The 17,813-nt window shown below is 36.6% G+C and overlaps 1 protein-coding gene and 1 pseudogene across 1 annotated transcript in view; both read left to right on the forward strand.

Moving 5' to 3' along the window:
* The window catches only part of SLC16A10 (solute carrier family 16 member 10), a 100,563-nt gene that overhangs the window by 29,802 nt on the left and 52,948 nt on the right, over positions 1-17,813 (forward strand). The window lies entirely within an intron of this gene.
* On the forward strand, positions 7,109-7,168 carry LOC123633810 (annotated as a pseudogene).

Consider the following 17,813-nt stretch of genomic DNA (forward strand, 5'->3'; position numbering starts at 1 on the left):
TTTTTTGTTGTTGTTGAACTCTTAAAACTTTATTATGGCTTAAGTTGAGTGGGAATGGCAGAGAATAATAATTTTTAGTGTAATCTTTAGTATGATGTAAAAATAAATCTCTAAAAACACAAAGTAGAAAACGTTTTTTACAGACTTTCTGTAGGAAAAACAAATGTTTATTAAGTTCTGCTTATCAACTGTTTATTCTTCCTATCTCTATAATTTCGTCCATTAATAACTGTCAGAGTTCAGTTCAGTTCATTGCACAGTCTCTGGAAATTTTCCTCACTGTTACTTAGTAAGACTTTGAAGCATAAGTGCTGATGGCTAAATGGCACAATTCATTAAAGCTAGTCATACTTTAACGTTAGTTAGTACAGCTATAATGGGAAGGTGAAATACAATTAGGAAAGTATTTTATTAAAATATCTTAAATTTTATTAATAAAATTTATTTTAACCCTCAGTTAGTCTGTTTCTAAATTCCTCTGTGACATCGCAATAGATCTGTGAAATCTACAAAGAAATTTATTTTAATCCAGAGATCCTTCTGCATCTCTAACCACACTAAAGCTCACATTTCAACTGTAAAAATAGTGTTATTATATGACAGATAATTTATTAGTTCATCCCCTGGGCTAATGGGAGTGGTTTGGAGTAAACCTGTATAGAAATGATATAATAGTATGTGTTAATAAATGTATATAGGTATGGAGTAGTTATCACTTACCTCCTTGTGAAATTTTTGAAGGTATGATTAAGATTCATTGAAAAACTACCTGATTTGATGAGTCAAAAAGCTACCCTGTCTACACCTCATCAAACTGCCCTTGAAATCCCGTCACTTCTGTTAAGTTTTTCTAGTCTGAATGTGGCAGTGTAATTTCTTGGATTTTTCTGTGGTTAAATAAGTATCTATTACCACTCTCTTTATTCTTGAATTATCAGCAAACATTTATTTGTATATTTGCTATTAGAATTGCTGTCAGTCACAATATAAAAAATGTAATGTCTGTTTACTGGTGTATTTTATACCTTCTGGTGTATTTTTACATAAATTAACAATCTTAATTCTAACTTGGCCAACAGGTAGGATGGTATTATAATTGCTATTATCCTTATTGTACAGATGAGGAAACTGAGGCTCTGCTTGACTAGATCAAACAGAAGGTATCTGGGAAACCTAGGACGTAAGCCCAGATCTTTGGACTCAACTCAAGTTCCTTCTACTGCTCGATATTGAACACTGTTTTATACTGATTTACATTATAAATTCTTAGAGAAGTAGATGTAGCAATTAGTAACCTTGAATCAGTAGTAGCTTTTTTTAAATTTTAAAAAAATTTTTTAGAGACAGGGTCTCACTTTGTTGCTCAGACAAGAGTGCAGTGGCCTAATCATAGCTCACTGTAACCTTGAACTCCTGGGCTCAAGCAATCCTCCTACCACAGCCTCCCAAAAAGCTGGGATTACAGGTGTGAGCCACTGTACTGGCCTTGAATCAGTAGTGGCTTTGTTCAAACACAGGCACATGCATATTTTATGGTATATCTATGTATGTAATATTTGTCATAAATGTCAGAATTATAATCAGGAGTGCCCTGTGTTTAGATTTATAGCTGAAACCACTTACTAATTCAGTAGGAATTATTTTAAAGTCCTGGAATAAGAAATACTAAGATTTCATAACCTAAACTTTTGTACCCCCATAATATGCTGAAATAAAAAAAAAAGAAATATTAAGATTTCGAAGACTGTTCAAAACAGTGTTCCAGGCTGGATATTACCTCAGTTTTCCTGTGTGGTGAATATGGAGCCAGTGGGTTGGTGTTTGGTGGTAAAGGTGAAGTTGACTTCATCAAGAGTAGTTTCTTGGTATTTATGACTCTTCTTTTTGATGCTAATCCTTTGATTAACTTCTTCCCATACTTTGTACATATGCAGTTGTAGCTGAAGGATACGTGGGTATAGAACATCCAGTGCTTTATGTTGAATTATGTCTAGTAGTGTCAGATTTATGCTACCACTGATGGCTGTGCCAGAGATGAAGTGTGAGATTAAAGAATTGTATTGCTTACCACATTTCTTTTTGACCTAGTTAGGTTCATGTTAGGCAGTCCATAACTATTTTAGGATGTTGTAGTATATCTGCATATTACTTTATACTTTTCAATTTGTTTTTATGTATTTGCCCTCACAATAAACCTGTCAAGTGAGATGAAATGGTTATTATCATATTGCAAATCAAGAGATCTGACTTGTAGATAGTATAGCACTATGGTTAAGAATAGTTCTTATATTTTTATATGAATTACATATTATTAATCAGACCAGAATCCTGGTTCTACCAATTATTAGAGTGACCTTGCAGCAATTTAATCTCTCTAAGCTTTGGTTTTCTAATCTGTAAAATGGGGAAACTTGTAGGATTGTTGGGTAGTTTAAATGAGATAATGGGTAGAATATGTTTAGAGCAGTGGGGCATATAGTAGGCACTCTATAAATATTAGGTAGTTTATTTTCAGAGGTTACTCATTTATTTAACTCAACAAAAATTGAGAGCCTTCTATGTGCTAGTCACTGCTAGATATCAGGAATACAGTGGCAAACAAGATAGGATGCTTACTCTAATGAAATTTATGTTTTAGTGGTAGAAATGATAAATGAATCAATAAGAATTTAATGGAGTGTCAATGACTTTGAGGAAAGTAAAATGGGACAAGGCTTGAGAATGGTGTTATTAGTTGGGGAGTCCTGTTGCAGGAAGTGGCATTTGGTTTGAGACTGGAGTGACTATAACTGCGTGGAGATATGGGGGAATAGCCTCTCAGGAAGAAACAAGCACAAAAGCTGAGAGGCAGGATCATGGGCAGCACATTTTATCAGTGCAGTGGGGAGAGGTGGAGGGACCAGATCATGGAGGCCTTGTAGGCCAGGGTAAAGAACTGAGATTTCTCCTAAGTGTGGAGTTCTGAGCAGGGAAGTGATGTATCCCATTTTGGGTAGGCCAGGTGCTTGAAGGGAATGAAAGTATAGAAGAAATGTGTCTTTCTGCTGTAATTGAGTCTTGTGTGTCATACAACTAGATCAGCAATCAGAACTGCACAGTGTTCCTGCTAGTATACTCCTATTCTGATCATAGGGTGGTATTTATCATGTATTCTTGCAGCAGCCATCTCTGAAGTGATGTTATGGTTCTTGCTATCTGTCAATGAATCTGTTTGCTGTAACAGTCTAAAGGGGCATGGAGGGTGGAGACAGTAGGGGGAAGGGTAAAGAGGCTATTTCTGAACAGACACAAAATAGAAATTAGGAAGTAAGGAGAGTGAAGGGAAAAAGCAAGATCCTGTTATACATGGAGAGGGAAGCTGCTGGAACTGTGGCTCCTTGAGATTATGTGGGTGAACCAGTGTGGGCTGGGCCACGTCTACCCAACTCACCAAGCTGCATTCAGGCAGTGCAATCCCAGTTGCTGCCACCTTTACTGTAAGGCCTTAGAATGTTAGCAGCTTTTCTCTTCTCCACTGAGGCCAAAAGGGGCAGTGATATCCTTGAGTTTTCTTCTTAAAACAGGGTTTCATTTCCTTTGAATAATTCATTTTAGCTATTATAATTGATCAATTAACATTATAAATAATAGTTATATTTAATTATTACAGTAGCAAACATTTATTGAGTGCTTACTAAGTGCCAGTTCCAAGCTTTTTTACCTCCGTTATTCTACTGCCATCTTTCCTATTTTACCAATGAGGAAAACGAGGCACAAAGAAGTTAATTAATCTGTTTGAGGTCCCACAGGAGATCAGTGATGCCGGGGTTCAAACTCATGCCTGGTTTCACGTGAGAGACTCTGCTCTTAATTGCTTCCTCACAATCATATGTTTAATAATTAATTATTGGTTATTTAGTGGTCTGATAAGAAGTGAGGTGGTGCTTTTCTTTTGGAGAAGGAAGACTAGTTGAGCAAGACACACTGGTTGGTTTGAAGAAGAAATAGAGATGTTAATCCCATGGCACTGAACTCTAAACCTTTTTATTCTGAAGAGTTCCACCTGTGTACTATTTGAAATGAAATGCATTAAGGAAGGCTATTTATTGAGGAGAGAACTAATACCTCTGTTTCCTCAGAAAAGGGTGTGTTGTCTCCTTAGAAGGGGGCTAACCAGTGACAGATTGAGATTATTACTTCTTTAGTGATTTTTTAATTGACAAAATATAATAATAATAATTTGGAAATTAAGAGAAATCTTAACTCCAACAAATTTTTATTTTTTCACATTCACTTCCAGTTCTCATGTCTATGTATGTATAATTTGTACATAGTTAGATAATTATTAGAGTACCTACTCATTTTTCATTTAGCATTATATTGTAACAGGTTTTAAAGTTAAGCAGTAAGCCTCTTGAGTGAAAAGGAAAAGATTGGAATATGAAAAGGTTATGTGGCATTAATAATTGATTGGGATGATGCCTTCCAGGCAGTCCACGTCAGTTTTGGAGCTGGCCTTGGAAGGAGCAGCTGTGTGTTTGGACCTTGGAAAGTCTTCATCTTTCCAGGCAGTCTGTCAGGCTTCCAAGAAAGTTGGGGGTTGGGGGTGGGGAATGGAAAAATACAGTGGTTTGGAACCGATGTGAAACTAACAAGCTGGTTGAGTTCAGTGTTAGAAAAGAGGAAAAACAATCTCTACCTGTTATGGTACTTTAATTGAGGTTAAGGCTTTAGTGAATAGGCAGTGCATTGTAGTTTGTCAGAATTATCAATACTTTGTTCTTTTCAGTGACTTTGTTTAATATTAGTAGTTATTGGTTATAAAACTAGTTTTATCAGTGGAAGAACAAATTATTCGACAAATACTATGTTAGTGATAAAATATTATTCTGCATTTAAACTCAGTTTAACTCAAAGCGGTTTTTTTTTTTTTTTTTTTTTGAGACAGAGTCTCACTCTGTTGCCTGGGCAAGAGTGCCGTGGCATCAGCCTAGCTCACAGCAACCTCAACTCCTGGGCTCAAGTGACTACAGGCATGCGCTACCATGCCCAGCTAGTTTTTTCTATATATTTTAGTTGTCCAGCTAATTTCTTTCTATTTTTAGTAGAGATGGGGTCTCGCTCTTGCTCAGGCTGGTCTTGAACTCCTAAGGTCAAACAATCCACCCACCTTGGCCTCCCAGAGTGCTAGGATCAAAGTGGGAAGTATCAAATTTGTATAACTGTAGACTAGCCATATGATTATTCAAAGACGTCCATGAAATACCCCTAAACACCCTTAGGGGGAAATCCCAGATTCAGAATCTTTCCTATTAGCTGCCCCATCCAAACTGCCTTTTTTCTCTTGGGCCTCTGGATGTGATAAGAGGTAACTTGAGTGAAAGGAAACAGGACAAATTTGAGATCCTGTTAAACCTGAATGCAGAAGGCCTGAGACAATTGATAGAAACAATTGTTTCCTGTTTTGTCCCTCTTAAAATAAGTAAAATTTAAAGTGACTTTTTTGGGTACATTGTATTTGATATGATTGAGGTCATCTTACACAGCAAAATCCTGGGAAAGTAATTTATATAACTAGAATTCCAAAATCAGATTTTATATTAAATTTAAGCCATCAAGCTTCTTTAAAAAAGCTTACATTTGAGATATGAACTGGAATATTTAGTTGTGAGACATGATCATATTCGAATATGTAGTTTGCTTTTAAACACTTCTTTGTATGCTCTAAGACCCTGCCCTGCTCTTATCATAACAAAAACATGAGACAAATGTTATTAGCACTGTAGCATATATGTAGGTGTGAGAATGTGTTCTAAATGAAATGCTACCTCGGTGGAGTCAACACAGTGAGGTTTCCAGGGGAGAGGTTCTTTCTGTTAAGCTCAAGTAGTTGAGATGGTCTTCAGTGAATCTGTTCTTTGACACGTTGCCATTTCCTTTATGTTTATATATAACCAGTGCTTAGAAGCATCTTTCCCCAAGCTGTTCTCTTTTCGGGGAGTTCCAGTTGAATGATCACTGTTGTACCGTCAGCACTGGACATCCTGTTATGCGTGTGTGCAGAGCTGCCTGGTAGGCATTACATTTGCATCACATGCTGCAGCCTTACCAGGTGGAAAGGCCATTCAGTTTTACTGCTGTTGCTTACCAGGTACCTCTGTTTCTTCAAGTACATACCCTGCCACCACCCTGGGCCTTAGACCTCCGTTCCACAGCTATTTTCCATGCTCCCACCTTCACATCTCTGCTCTGATAGAATCTACCAGGATAATAGAGTAGCTTTTCCCCACCAGGATAATATTTTTTAGTGGACAGGCAGCAATATATAGTGATTAAGAGCCTGATCCAAACTGCCTGATTTTGAATCCTTGCTGGGTTACTTACTAGGGCAAGTTTCTTAATCTCTCTGTGCCTTGGTTTTCTTAGGTAAAAAGGATATACTAATCATGCTGTCCTCCTAGAGTTGTCATGAGGATTAAATAAGTTAATATTTATAAATCACTTAAAACAGTACCTGGCATATGATAAATGTTATATAAGCATAAAGTAAACCAAATACTTTTTTTCTAATTATAAAGGTAATACATTAACATGTAGAAAACTTAGAGAATTCAGAAAAGTTATATTAAAGTTGGAATGAATAAATAACTGGGGTAGTGAGGATGGCAGGACTGTGTTTCAGGAAGGGAGATATGTGATATCCAGAAACTGAGACTGGATTCTGGTATTTGAACCCATAACCTGATTGTCTTATTCATCAGAGTAGTTTGCCTTTTTTTTTTTTTTTTTTTTACCAATTCCTACATTTTTCCTCCACCATTGATAAAGCAATAAATTTGGTATATTTAATTAATGAATCTTCAGTACACTGGCCTTGAGCCAGCTCTACTACTAACCGGCTCTGTGGCCTTTTGGAGAATTACTTAATCTTTGTAAACCTCAGCTTTCTTACCAACAAAATGGAGTTAGTACTCCCTGTCTGGAGGGATTGCTGGGAGGATTTAATGACATATGTACGTGCAAAGCACTTTGCCCTGTGCCTGGCTATTAGAGTGCTCTTTGAATATTCTTTTCCCTTGGTTCCCTTCTGGCTTTTCAGAATTGGAGTTCATGTATATAAGAAGGTCAGATCCTTTTGTAGTTCCTAAGTGTGATGATTGGGTGTTCACGTGTATATGTGAGCTGATGTCGGCTTGTCTGAGGTGGGGGGAAAAAAAAGAAGGTTCTGGTTGCCTCAGAGAGAAAAGATCCAGGAGAGTTAGAGGGCTTGCTTCAAATCTTCCAAAAACTGAATTCGTATGTAAACAAAGTGAGCACACTGACTCCTATTCACCCATTCTTTGCACTGAGTTTTGTCTTATGGTGTCCATCAGGCTCATAGATTCTTTCCCTCTCCATTTCCTCCCCCTTCCCTTTTTACTGTGAAATATAACCTATGTACAGAATAGTGCAAACACATACCTGTATAGTTTGAAGAATACTTATAAACACCTTTATAAAGAAACAGAACATTGCCAGCCCAGCCCACTTCTAAAGTGCTTACATGCCCTTATGTCTGTGGAAGTTTGTCAGTGGAGGCTGTGGTATGCTAGTGGAGAACCTACTACCTTCTGTCTAATTGTTTAATATTTAAAGTTATTAAACAAACTTTTAAAATATGTTTTCTACCTTGACAAGCCTTTATAAAAGAAATCAGAAAATATGTAAAGTTATGGTATTAAATAATTGAAAGTCAGCAAAATGTCAAAGATGACAGAATTTAATTCTTATTTGACATATTTTAGTATTCTTTTGATAGGGCTGTGATGTTTGGATGAGCAATAAAGTAAATTCAAGATATTCATAAATTATGAATTATCCTATAAAATTATTTACCTTCAGTAAAATCACTAGTTATATTACTATAATCAAGATGTTTTGATGTTCTAGTAACAGGATCTAGTCACAGTAATGATCTAAGGACTAAAAAAAAAATGTAACAGCATAATCAAGTGAAATTTGAAATTAAAAACACAGTACCATTTACATTGGCACCCCTCAAAATGAAATGCTTAGATATAAGTCCAACAAAATATGTATAAGATTTATATGAGGAAAACTACAAAACACTAATGAAAGAAATCAAAGAAGAACCAAATAAATGAAGAGATATTCCATGTTTGTGGAGAGGAAATCTCAATATTGTAAAGATGTCAGTTCTTCCCATCTTGATCTATAGATTCAAAGCAATCCCAAGCAAAACCCCAGCAGGTTATTTTGTGGATATTGACAAACTGATTCTAAAGTTTATGTGGAGAAGCAAAAGACCCAGGGGGAAAAAAAAAAAACACCCACAAAAGACCCAGAATAGCCGACATGACATCAAAGGAGAAGAACAAAGTTAGAGGGCTAACACTACCTATGTCAAGACTTACTAAAAAGCTTCATTAGTAAAGATAATGTGGTATTGGTGAAAGAATAGACAAAGATCAGTAGATCAGTAGAAGAGAATAGAGAGCCCAGAAATAGACTCACATAATGTTAATGGATCTTTGACAAAGGAGCAAAGGCAATAGAATGGAGCAAAGATAGTCTTTTCAACAAATGGTGTTGAAACAACTGGACATCCAAGTGCAAAAAATGAATCTGGACACAGACCTTATGCCCTTCCCCCAAATTAACTCAAAATGGATCATAAACCTAAATATAAAATACAAAACTATAAAACTCCTGGAAGATAATAGGAGAAAACCTAGATCATCTTGGGTATGGCAATGACTTTTTAGATATAATAGTAAAGCCATGATCCATGAAGGAAATAATTGATAAGCTGGACTTCATTAAAATTAAAAATATATGCTCTGTGAAACACAATGTCAAGAGAATGATAAGATAATCCACAGACTGTGAGAAAATGTTTGCAAAAGACAAATCTGATTAAGGACCATTATCCAAAGTATACAAAGAACTCTAAGAACAATAAGAAAATAATTAACCTGATTTTAAAATTTGCCAAAGACCTTAACAGACATCTCATCAAAGAAGACATACAGATGGCAAATAAGCATGTGAAAAGATGCTCCACATCATATATCATCAGAAAAATGCAAATTAAAATGACGAGAATCCACTACACACTTATTAGAATGGCTAAAATCTAGAACACGGACAATACAAAATTCTGGTGAGTATGTGGAGCAACAGGAACTCTCATTCATTGCTGATGGAAATGCAAAATGGTGTAATGGAAGGTAGATTGGTGGTTTCTTACAAAATTAAACACACTCTTATCATATTATCCAGCAAGTGCACTGCTTGGTATTTACCCAGAGGAGTTGAAAACTTATCCATGCAAAAATCTGCACAGAGGTGTTTATAGTAGCTTTATTCATAATTGCCCAAACTTGGAAGCAACCAAGATGTCCTTCAGTAGCTGAATGAATAAATTGTGGTACATCCAGACAATGGAATATTATTCATCATTGAAAAGAAATGAGGTATCAAGCTATGCAAAGACAAGGAGGAAACTTAAATGCATACTTCTAAGTCAAAGAAGGCAGTCTGAAAAGGCTATCTACTGTATGCTTTCAACTATAAGACATTCTAGAAAAGGCAAAACTATGGCAATAGTAAAGGGATCAATGGTTGTTGATAGGGGATCAATAGCCCAGAGCACGAGGATTTTTAGAACAGTGAAACTACTTTGTTTGATACTATGATGGTAGACACGTGTCATTGTATATTTGTCCAAATCCATAGAATATATAACACCAAGAGTGGACCTTAATGTAAACTATGGACTTTAGTTGATTTTGATGTGTCAATATAGGTTCATCAATTGTAACAAATGTACCACTGCTGTTGGAGGTTGTTGATAAGGGAGAAGGCAATGCACGTGTGGGGGCAGGAGGTATGTGGGCAATCTCTGTACCTTCCTCTAAATTTTGCTACGAATCCAAAACTGCTGTAAAAAATTGTCTTGAAAAAATATAATTATATTTGAAGGACAATATTTGAATAATTTTTATCAAAGATGTAAATTAAAACAAATGTAAAAATAAAAAAATACTGTATGATTTCATTAATGTAAAAGTCTAGAAAATGCAAACTAATTTATAATGGCAAACTCATCTATAAATCAACAGTTGCCTGGGGAGGGGCAGGAGGGAGGAATTACAATGAGATCTGAGAAAACTTTCGGTGTGATATGTTGATTATGTTGATAGTAGCGATGTTTACATAGGTGCATTTATCAGGCTTTCTCACTGAGCACTTTATGTACATTTTATTGCATAACAATTATGCCTATAAAGCTGTAAACAACATGAAATTTCATTTGTTTTCAAAATATTATTTTTCTTTTAAATATTAAAAATTATTAAGGTAAAAAAATCAAGCCAAGCCAGTTGCAGTGGCTCATGCCTGTAATCCCAGCAACTCTGGAGGCTGAGGAGGGATGATCACTTGAGGTCAGGAGTTTGAGTACAGCCTAGGCAACATAGCAAGACCCTGTCTCTAAAAAATTTTTTAAAAATAAATTAGCTGGGCATGATGGTGCACACCTATAATCCTAGCTACTTGGGAAGCTGAGATGGCAGGATTGCTTTTGAGCGTAGGAGTGCGAGGCTGCAGTGAGCTATGACAGTGCCACTATACTCCAGCCTGAGTGATAAAGACCGTTTATCCTTAAAACAAACAAACAAACAAAAAACCAAGCAAGCAAAATAAAATGAGGAAAGAATAGTCTTTTCAACAAATGGTGCTGGGACAACTGAATAGCCATATGAAGAATCAAGTTAGATCTCCTACTTCACACCATATACAAAAATTAACTCAAAATGGATTAAAGACCTAAATATTAATATAAGAGCTAGAACCATAAAACTCATATAAAAAAGTATAAGTATAAAGGTATAAATCTTTGTGTCCCTGTACTAGGGAATGGTTTCTTAGATATGACATCAAGAGCACAAGCAACAAAAGAAAAATAGATTGGGCTTCATCAAAATTAAAAACTTTTGTGCTTCAAAGGGCACATCAAAAAACTGAAAAGAGAATCCACAGAATGAGAGAGAATTTTCTGCAAATCACATACCTTAAAGGACTATGCAAAGAATTCTTATGACTCAACAATAAAAAGACAATAACACAATCTAAAAATGGTTACAGGATTTGAATAGACATTTCTCCAAAAAGATATATAAATGGCCAGTGAGTGCATGAAAATATGCTCAACTTCATTAGTCATTAGAGAAATGCAAATAGAAATCATGAAATGCTATTTTATGTCCATTAGGTTCACTAAAATAAAAAAGATGAACAATAAATGTTGATGAGGATGTGGAAAAATTGGAACCCTCATACACTGCTGGTGGAAATGTAAAATGGTACAGTCACTTTGGAAAATAGTCTGGCAGTTCCTCAAAGAGTTACCATATGGTGCAGTGTTTCTGTTCTTAGGTGTATAACCAAGAGAACTGAAAAGATATGTGCACATAGAAACTTGTACACAAATATTCAAAGTAGCGTTGTTTGTCATAGCTGAAAAGTATTAATAGAAACAAACTGTATGTCCATCAGTGGATGAATGGATAAACAAAATGTGGTATACTTGTAAATGAAATATTATTCAGCCACAAAAAGCCATGAAGTACTCACACATGCTACAATATGGATGGACCTTGAAAACATCATACTAAATGAAAGAAACCAGACACAAAAGGCCACATAGTATATGATTCCATTTGTATAAAATGTCCATAATAGTCAATTCCATAAAGACAGAAAGTAGATTAGTGGTTGCCAGGGATTAGGAGGCAGGAGGAATGGGAGTGACTGCTAATGAGTGAATGAGTACAGGGTTTCTTTCTGGGGTGAGGAAAATATTCTGGAATTACATAATGATGGTTGTACAAATTTGAGAATATATTAAAACACACAGAATTATATACTTTAAAAGGTAGGATTTCATGGTATGTGAATGATAGGTCATTAAAATAGTTACATGAGAAAATAATCAAAAGGTAAAAATACGGAGTGTAATCCAAGAATTTTAATTTTTATTATTTTTAAAGATAAAACCCAGTTCATGAGTAGAATTTTAATTTTTGAATAAAAAGTATTTATAGCTGAATTTGATTTATTTTTAAAATTTAATAGGCTTATTAATAGTAAATAGTTTCATAAAATCAAAACTGTTCTAGCATTCAATGTCTATTACTTTGCAGTATAAACAATCGATATCATGTTTCACTCATGTTGGTCCACCAATATGTGTATGTATTTAAGACTAATGTGAATGGTTTAATACTAGAAAATGTTTCTCTCCATGTACAATGGCTATGAGTGCCATGCTAATTAGTGACTATAACCAGAACCAGGAATTGGAACAGGAAGAAAAACAAGAAAATGAACAGTTGGCACTACTTGGAAATGAAACCTTATTATGCAAGAATCTATTGCTTTCATGCTCTCTCACGGGGAGGATTTGATAAGTTAATTTTTCACTTACTAAAGGGCTTCCACTGCTCAAGTCCTGTGCACACACCACAGCGGTGTCAGTCTCTGAGTTTGACAGTGGCACAGCCACAGCTTTATGGCATTTAGATGAAATCCCTTTTTGTTTGTGGACATAGAACAACAGATGTGGAGATGTACTTCTCTGGGACAGCACAAGAGCAAGTGTTTAGGGCTGCGAGTCTCATTGCGTCAGTGCTGAGCGTCCCTGTGTCCTCTGACAAGATTTGTATGAGAGAGTGTGTATTTGTGATTGGTGGCGGTTCTTCTTGTGGGACTCTTAAGGGAGTGTTGCTGACCAGTCACACCCGTCCCTGTGCCTTACTTGATCAGTCTACCTTTTCAAACAGATGCCTGTTATTTAAATTTGATTTTGAGATTAAACAGAATGGCAGAGATAATTTTGAGACAAATCTTTCTTTCCTTTTATGCTATGGCAGGAAGATCAAGAATTCTGGAACGTAGTAGAGCGGAGCAAAGGATGAATGGTCTTGGTATCGTTTCTGTCTTTCTCTTAAGCTATTTTTTCCCCTCAGTCATTTATCATCTCAACTTGTTTTGATGAACTCTTTTATATAAGAGGAGATCTGGATACCATATCTACTGTCAAGGAGGAATTGTGAGTGAAATCCTTGGCTTGCAAGTTAGCCCATAAATGCAGTTTATGATTTATCTTGGCATTTAAATGTTCTTATCTCTTAATTTCCTACTATTTAAAGTAACTACTTGGTAGAATTACTTATGGCTAGGCAGGCTGTTATCAGAGCACTTTTGTTTTTTGGTACTTAGGACAGGAGGTATTTGAGAGGCCAACAATTATGAGCAAGGAGGCATTTGATTCACTGAGATAGAAATCTGCCTGTTAGGTAGAAACTTGTCTGTGTGATACTTTCTTAGAATATTGACTTGTTTGTGCATGACAGGTTTAGGAAGAGGTACTCTGACTGTCTCCAAAGGTTTGCTGAAACTCTCTGTAGAAGTTGGGTTGCTCCCGGTGGGTAGGGTGTAGTGGTTAAGAACGCATGCTCCAGACTCTCCGGGTTTCCTTCCTCCACTCTATATCTTTGTGTCCTTGGGCAAGTTATTTAATCACTCTTTGCCCCAGTTTCCTCATCTAAACAAGGAAAATAAGAATACAGGCAGTCCCTGGGTTATGGAAGAGAGACATTCCTGAGAATGTCTTTAGGATGGATTTGTATGTAACAGGGATCCCTGATGAATGGTGCATATATGGTAATAATAATACCACAATGGCACATATGTGGTAATAATAATACAGTGTAATGCTGTAATAATAATACTCCAATACTGTGATAATATGTTGCAGAAACTATTGTGCTCTTTCTTTTAATTCAAACAAACAGAACATAGAAACAAACTCATATGAAAAGTTTAGATAGGAGATAGGAGAAATTTCAAAAAAGAATATTAAAGGTTAACACTCACCTAATGTTGCATCGATGATAGGCTAATAGGAATGTTATGCTTATTTTGATGTTCTAATCAAATCTATAATAACCTTTCCATTTCAGTAATTAATCCACTGCGCTGCTTGGTAATAATTGATGCTTTAATTGGAGCACTGCCTCTCACATGTTCCTTTATTCTCACTTTGTCCTTTGTAATTGTTCTGATGGTCAATTGACTGAAGCATAATGCTTTCCCGATGAATGATGGCACCTGGCCTTTCTCTGAATGCTTACTTATCTCTACTTTTGTTTCAATTGTAATCACTTTTCTCTTCACTGCAGTTTCACCTGGGCTTGTAGTGGACTTTTGCTTTGGAGACATGGTTATAAGGGTAAACGTGGACTCACAAAATCAAATAGAAAAGTTAGGACAAAAGTGATACTGTGTGTAAGTAAACAATGAGACTAGCCGCTAGCATAAAGATGCGCCAACAAACTGCTTATGCCATGTAGGCTTGTTTACATGTGCAGAAAAAAACTAGTTCCTGAATTATTAATTTAATTATACAGTATCCTTATGGGGAGCCGTGGGAGCCTGTTAGTTAAGGCAGGTTGTCTATAACTTGGAACTTCTGTACTTTAATCAGGACTTTTGGGAGGATTGAATCAGTAATGCATATAAAGCACTTTATAGTAGGTACTTACTTAATAAAGGTTACTTAGCACAGAACTTTAGGGGAAATATGTACCAAGTTTTGTGTGGGGCTATAGAGGGGATGACAGAGATTAACTAGAAATTTTACCTTGAAGTTTGTCTGAGACCTACCTAAATTACTTGTATTCAGAGTGGGAGTAAACAGTTCTTTCTCTCCTTTTGAATGGAAGGGAGATATTGTAGCTGTCTAGAATGATCTCTTTTATTTCTCTGAGCTCTGTAAGGTATAATATTTCTTTTGACTTTTTAAAAACAATACACACTGCTATTAAGTGTTAAATAACAAGATGAAGCTTTATGATTTCAAATCACTTTTAAATTCTCCAATATCTCATGAAGGACTTTTTTGGAATAGTCTTTCTCTATTGATGCTGGCCTGATATTTTCCTTCCTTGATAGAATTGATACCGTTTGACATACCAGCCTACTATCGTCAGGACCCTTCTCTAGTTTCTTCTGTAACTATTACCTTAGCCTTCTATTTCCCCCTTCACACTGCAAAAATTCTCATTGCTAAAGGCATGATGTCTTTATGCTTTCAAGGATTCTGACAAGTTAGTAATTGAACCATGATTATAGCTCAGACAAAACTAGTTATGAGCATAAGACTGTTTTTTGTCCCCCATTCCCACCCCTAATCAGGAGACATTGTGCTTTGACTTGGCTTAGGGAACCTGCTTCTGTCTTTTATACCTGACCCACAGATTCAATCTATTCCCAGGAATTTTGATCAGAGTTCTCAAATCTTGAGCAAGGCCACACCACTTTCACGAGTGTCATTCTCAGTTTGGGCTATTTGTTAGGCAGTTTTATTAAGGCATTTCACCATAATGGATCATATGATTTTTAAAAGCAGGGACTTGGTCACATTCCCTGATTCATTTCAACAAAGTTGGTGTCAGTTTTCTTCTGAAAATTGTTTACATGTATACAGTATAAAAGATCATATTTCTTTAAGGCTTATAATAAAAAGTAGCATTCCCCTGCCCGACTCCCTCTCACCCTGGGCGCCCTACTCCACAGGCACCTGCCTTCAACTCTTTTAGCTATTTCTTATGGTTACCTTCCTATTTCCAAACAATATGCCTATATGGCTATATTTTGTATATTTTACCTACAGACTTGCTCCCATGGAAGAGGAAGATTTAACTCTTTTATACTATGCCTTTTCTTATCCTCTTAATATACACTATGTTAAAATTTTGGGTTAAATCAGGTAAAGGCAGTATAGCATAGTGGCTAAGAGTGAAGGCACTGGGCTCAAATTCTAGCCTCACCACCTACAGTGCCTCAGTTTCCTCAACTGAGTAAACCTCATAGAATTGCTGTGGATATTAAGTGACTTAATGCCATGGTTTGAATTTGTCCCCCAAAGTTCATTTGTTGGAAACTTTACTCCCAAGGCAGTATTGAGAGGAGAGACCTTTAAGAGACCTTTAACGCCATTATCACAGGAATAGGTTCCTTATGAAAGGATGATTGTGACCCCCTACCTGCCCCCCACCTCACCTATGTGATGCCTTAGCCATGTTATGACTCACTCAGCAAAAAGACCCTTATGAGATGCTGGCCCCTTGATCTTGGACTTCTCAACCTCCAGAACTGTGAGAAATAAATATCTTTTCTTTATAAATTTACCCAGTCTCTGGTATTCTGTTTTAGCATCACAAAACAGACTAAGACACTTAATATATATGAATCATCTACAATGTCTAGCAACACAGTAGATTTTAAGTAAATTCCAGCTACCATCATCATCATCATCATCATCATCATCATCATCTGTGGCCATCTAATACCTTACCTCCCTCTACATTTGAAGGATGAGGGTTCATCTGGCACTTACAAGTGACCTGGTCAGCTGTAAACCTCTCCTGCATGCTTTGCCCTGTAAGCATATATCATGGATTATTAGAGAACTTGGATCTCCTAAGAACAGACCACTTACTAAAGACAAGAGAAGCCCAGAAGGAGCTGCCTAAGCATGATTAGTTCCTTCTACCAAAAGCATCAGTCAGATAGGTTCTCTTCTCCAGGTGTAGTCACTGAGGGGGTGGAGACAGGCCCTGAGTTGACTCCACTGGGAAGTCCCTGAATGGGACAGAGGCCAGGGAATGAGGGAGGTTCCCTGTGACAAGTCTCTGTTTGCACAGTATTGGAATAGTTTTGTTTTTGGCCGGGCGCGGTGGCTCACACCTGTAATCCTAGCACTCTGGGAAGCCGAGGTGGGTGGATCGCTGGAGGTCAGGAGTTCGAGACCAGCCTGAGCAAGAGTGAGACCCCGTCTCTACTAAAAATAGAAATAAATTATCTGGCCAACTAAAAATATATATAGAAAAAATTAGCCGGGCATGGTGGCGCATGTCTGTAGTCCCAGCTACTTGGGAGGCTGAGGCAGGAGGATTGCTTAAGCCCAGGAGTTTGAGGTTGCTGTGAGCTAGGCTGACGCCACGGCACTCACTCTAGCCCAGGCAACAGAGCGAGACTCTGTCTCAAAAAAAAAAAAAAGAATAGTTTTGTTTTGTTTTTTTAATTCTGTGGGTGTGTATTTGTGATCACCACATAACTACTTACTGTGTTGCTTTTTGAAATTTATAACATCCAAATTTGCAAATGTGAGATATGCTCTCAGGAAAATTATAAATCTGTGTTAAATTTCTTTGCTCCTTTTAAACCAATTCCATCCTTTAGGTGACCTCTAGTAGCATCCAAACCCAGCAACAGTTAAAGGTAGTTTCAGGCTTACTTGTCTTTCCCAAACAGTAATTTGTTCAAAATATAGAAATCCAGAAAGTGCCCTATAATATGAGGAATCTTCAAAAGAGGGTTTAATGTAAAGTACTTTTTCTTCTCTGAGGAGTAATTTTGGAAAAAGAAATTTGCCTTACACTTAGGCATATTGAGTAAGTTGCTTTTATTTTCAAACAAATGCATCTGTCTCCCCCTTTTCCCACTTCCCAAACCTGTTCATTGTCTTTTAGACTCTGCCTCTGTCCTGTCCTCACTTTGCCACCTAGCTAGATCTCTTAAAAGCCAACCTTATTGCCACTCCCTTCATCTTTTTACATCTAATGATCATATGTTCTGTTGATTCCATCACTCACATCTTTCAAATCTGTCTCCTTGGATACCCTGCTACTTCTGAGTTCAGACCGTTGTCATTTGTCACTTGTAGCAGCCTTCCAAAAGCCCTCCACCCAATCTCCCCTATGAAT

Source organism: Lemur catta, chromosome 2, assembly GCF_020740605.2.
Source record: "Lemur catta isolate mLemCat1 chromosome 2, mLemCat1.pri, whole genome shotgun sequence".
NCBI lineage: Eukaryota > Metazoa > Chordata > Mammalia > Primates > Lemuridae > Lemur > Lemur catta.